Genomic DNA, 4,794 nt, shown 5'->3' with positions numbered 1-4,794 from the left:
TTAATAATTCAAAGTAAGTTAATTTAGACCTTCCTATTACTTTATAAAGACAATTCTTTAATACTCTAATTAATCTCTCCCAAGCAGAACCAACCCATGCTGAATATAAAGGTATTTTAATGTGTTTGATATTACATTTACTTAGTTCAGATTGAAATTCCTACGACTCCAAAGACCTTTCAAGAATACTTCCACCCTTGAGAAAAGACTTAGCGTTGTCACTGTATAGGTATTGTGGTATTGTGTATGTATTATTAGATCTTTGGAAAGCGAGAACAAATTTTTTAGTGGACATGTCTCGTAACAATTCAAAGTGCACAGCGCGCACGTTAAGACAAGTGAAAACTTATATGAACCACTCAACTCATCCCTAACCCAAAGGTGTCCAGTGAAATCAATACCTACATGCTGAAAAGGCTTGACTAAATTCATGTGGTGTTTAGGCATATCTGTAAACTTCGGGTATCTGTAAGCTAAGGCATTATATTTCCTACATATATTACAACTACTCAGCTCAGTCTTTACTGCTGACCTACCCTTGGGAATCCAAAATCCCTGTTCCCTAAGGTAGTTCAGTGTAGTGCCTATTCCTAAATGCTGTACCTTCAAATGACAATGCTTTAGGGAGCAATACTGGGTTATGAACATCACAGTCAAAGTACAAACACTTAGATATTCTTCCCCTAGACCTAATTGTACCCTTTGAATCTAAAAATGGATTTAAATTGGACACTAAAGGAGGTATATTATTAGTAATATTAGCACTGCTTTGTAAAAAATATAATTCTACTGAAAAGTATTCTTTCTGTGCAATTTTCACCCAATACTCCAAGGCTTTCTTTTTAGGATCACCACCCTTTAATCTACTACAAAATTTGAACAAGTAACTGGTAATTCTTAACAATTGTTCATAATTTAACATTTTATTTATATTGAAAATACCAGCGTTTACTTTATTTATTTGCATAGTGCATACTGTACTTATTTGCTGCTTATAGTAAGGCGATATGCTCAATAAAGGGTAAAGAGGCCACTTGTCAAAATCATTACTCAACCATTCTGGACCTTTTAGCCAATAAGTTTATTTACTTAAATATTTAGTATAGGATAAACCTCTGGTGATCATGTCAGCAGGATTTTCTTCCGTATTTGCAGTGACATAAGACAGGTAGTTTAAATAGCTTAGATATTTCAACTTCAAGACCATCAGCCTCAAGTACTCTATTTCTAACAAGTTTAGATTTTATTTTAGTTTCTCTGGTCAATAGCCGATTTAAAACCACTTGAGCATCAACACAAATATTAATGAATTGAAAATTTATATTATTGTAGGCTTCTAGTAAGGAAGGTAAACATTTAAAAGCTAGAATTACTCCCATTAGTTCCAAAGTAGGGACACTATGTTCATTTCTCTTATTCAGTGGAGCCAATTTAGATTTGGAGAACAAATAAGAACTTTTATCATTTTGATTAACTGCATAGGCCACACACCCATAGGCCTCCACAGAGCTATCACAAGATATGTGAAGACCATATGAATCTAGTTCATTAAGGGACTCTCTAGCAAATTTAAGTTCAGATAACATTTCAAAATCTCTACTAATAATTTTCATTTCCCCACAAATGTCTTTAGGTGAACTTTGATCCTAACCAACATCTAATTTCCATATTTTTCTCATTAAAATTTTGCCTCTTATTGTTACAGGAAGGACTATATTCAAAGGATCAAATATTTTAGAAGTTTGTGACAATACTTTTCTTTTTGTGTCTGCTTCTGGGTCTATTTTACAAGGCGCAAGACTAAAAGAATCATTATTTACGTTGAATCTATAACCCAATACTTTATCCTCTTCGTAATAATGTTCAACAAGTCTGATAACAGACGCCATTTCTTCTCTCAACTCTACACAATTGGAGTTCCAAGACCTTAAAATAAAGCCCCCTTGTTCCATTCTATCATTAGCTTGCTTACACAAATTTTTCATTTCATCAATGTTATTACCAGTTATAAGAAGATTGTCTACATAAAAGTTATTAGTTAATATTTCTTTACACTTATCATCAGGATAACTTTCTGCGTGATGTTTCATAACAAAATTCAATATAAAAGGTGAAGAAGTGTAACCAAAAACTATTGTTTTGTAGCGATAAGATACTAATTTATTTCCCCGTTTCCAAAAGTTTTTATAGAACAGTTAAATACTGGCCTGATTTTTGTGGTAACTTGCTCTTCCAATTTTATAACTGGTCTATGTGGAATCCATACATACTTATGATAGTCAGAAGGACTTACTTTAATTTCCTCGATTATACCATCCTCGAGTTGTTTATCAAAAACTTCCTGGTACTTGTCAATGAGACCCTTTTTACAAAGATACTCTACTGTTCGGTCTAATACCTTAAGTGAAACAAAATGATTAGATGGGACGCTGTCAATTTTATCAGTATACCAGGGCAATTCTACATGATAGAATCCATTATCAAAAGAGATCCCCTCTCTAAATCTGTCAATTTGTTCTTTATCAACGGACACCAATTCTTTTTCACACTTTTTTATTCCCAAGGATTCAAGACTAAAAAGGTGTTCAAGTCCATTGTCTACCTCACTGTCTTCTAATATATGCTCTAATGGATTGAAATAAGATTTTAGAGGATCCATTACTAAATTTACCACGCTTTTTGTTTTAACATTCAGTGTTTTCTTATTAACTAAGGAGTCCATAACAGCTCTACTTTCTGCCTCATCCAAAAAGTTAAACACATTACCAACAGGAGCTACTCTATTATTTACGACTAAACAAGTAACACTCAACATTTTAGTCCAAGTTACCGAAGGTAAAAACTGAATTATATCTATTCCTATTAACATGTCAACCTTCATACTTTCATGGTTTCTGTGGTGACAAAGTCTCATCCAATAAAGCAATATTATTTTCTTTAAATGTATTTATTTGATTCATCCCGGGCACTTCAAAGTTTATATTAAGCGATTTGTCAACTAATAAAGGTATGAATATTAAATTATTGTTTATGTTTATTCCAGTGGACATTTGCTTAGTTTCTTACCTAATATATGTGCTTACATCACATTCCAAAGCATACAACGCCTCTACATCCTGACAAAGATCTTTAGCGGCAGATTCGGAAATATATGACCGCTGACTACCAGTGTCAAACAGACACCTGACTTTCCTAACCCTTTTGCCATTTCGTAGATAATTTGTATCCTAACTACATAAACCTTAGCTATTTAAGCAAACTTACCCGCCAGCCCTAACCCCCTTGAAGTCCTACCTCCAAGCAAAGTGAGCTCAATCACAGGTGCATGTTACCCTCCCCTACCCCCGCTAACTAGCTGTATGGGTAGTTCGTTAACCCTCGTTAAAATTTAATGGCTCGTCATTTCAGCTATGCCGAAAGCAATACCCCTATTAAATAGCTAAGGTTTGCATAGTTAGGAAAAATACAAATTACCTACAAATTTGTCATATTTGCGCAAACCGATAAAACAGTTTGGCTGAACTTTATCATCCTCTGATATTAAAGCAGTAGGATTAGTTTATTTATAATGGATTTAAAAAAGAGAATGGGTTCTTACCCATCCGGGTGGGTATTAGGCTCAGAGTTGGAAACTCAGTGTGTGCTGACCAGCACTCCCAGTGGAAAAATCGTTTTGACTTCGTAAGTGAATTTTATTATTTCAATTCCCTGGGATTAACATTGTCCATTTTTTTTTCTGGTGGTATTAAAGTGCACCTTTTGTCTTGTGTAATGAATGGAATTATTCCTTTTACCATTGTAATTTAGCTGTAAATTGTTAAGATTTGCTTTGAGTGAGTTGGACGAAATTAATCCCTTCAAACTTCAGACTCTTTAGCTATTGTAAGCCGCTCTTGTAGGAGAAGGACACTCCAAAATCAAACCATTGTTCTCTAGTCTTGGGTAGTGCCATAGTCTTCCACTGTCTTGGGTTAGAGTTCTCTTGCTTGTGTACACTCGGACACACTATTCTATCTTATTTCTCTTCCTCTTGTTTTGTTAAAGTTTTTAAAGTTTATATAAGTAATACTTATTTAATGTTATTAATCCTCTTAAAATATTTTATTTTTCCTTGTTCCCTTTCCTTACTGGGCTATTTTCCCTGTTGGAGCTCCTGGGCTTATAGCATTCTGCTTTTCCAACTAGTTTTGTTGCTTAGCAAGTTATAATAATAATAATAATAATGATATGTTTAACTTTCAACCTCAAATCCTGGATTGCGGCTACGATTTGCTTATATTAAGATTTGGCTTGCCAGTGGAACAGGGTTAGGACTACTCTAGTTATGGTGTTTATTTTGAAAGATATTGGATAATGTCTTTGATATTTGACCCTAATTAAATTGCTTTATTATAATTACTGTGTACATGGTAACCAGACTTAGTTTTTTATATTAATTTGTATAAAGTTAGTCTTAGTTATTCTTTTATTTCAATATCTTGTGAGCTATTTAGTCCAGCTGTGCACTGATCACATATCTTCTATTTTTTTTTTATTTCTTAGAATTAAGAGGTTTGTCCTATCATTATACCGCAGATTTGAATTTTCATGAACATTCATTGATTATAACTAATTATTTGAATGTATAAATTACCCAGAAGTTTTCGATACTGTAGAGACGTCTCAAGTCGTGTGACAGGATTGTCGTTGATCTATAGGAAGGTTTGCGGTTAGTAGAGTAACTTCGTCTAGGTGTTATGACATGATGGGTTGAATATATTGAGGCTACATGAGTTACCCAATAAATCGGTATTT

This window comes from Palaemon carinicauda, chromosome 18 (assembly GCF_036898095.1).
Source record: "Palaemon carinicauda isolate YSFRI2023 chromosome 18, ASM3689809v2, whole genome shotgun sequence".
NCBI lineage: Eukaryota > Metazoa > Arthropoda > Malacostraca > Decapoda > Palaemonidae > Palaemon > Palaemon carinicauda.
This window is presented reverse-complemented; position numbering follows the sequence as displayed.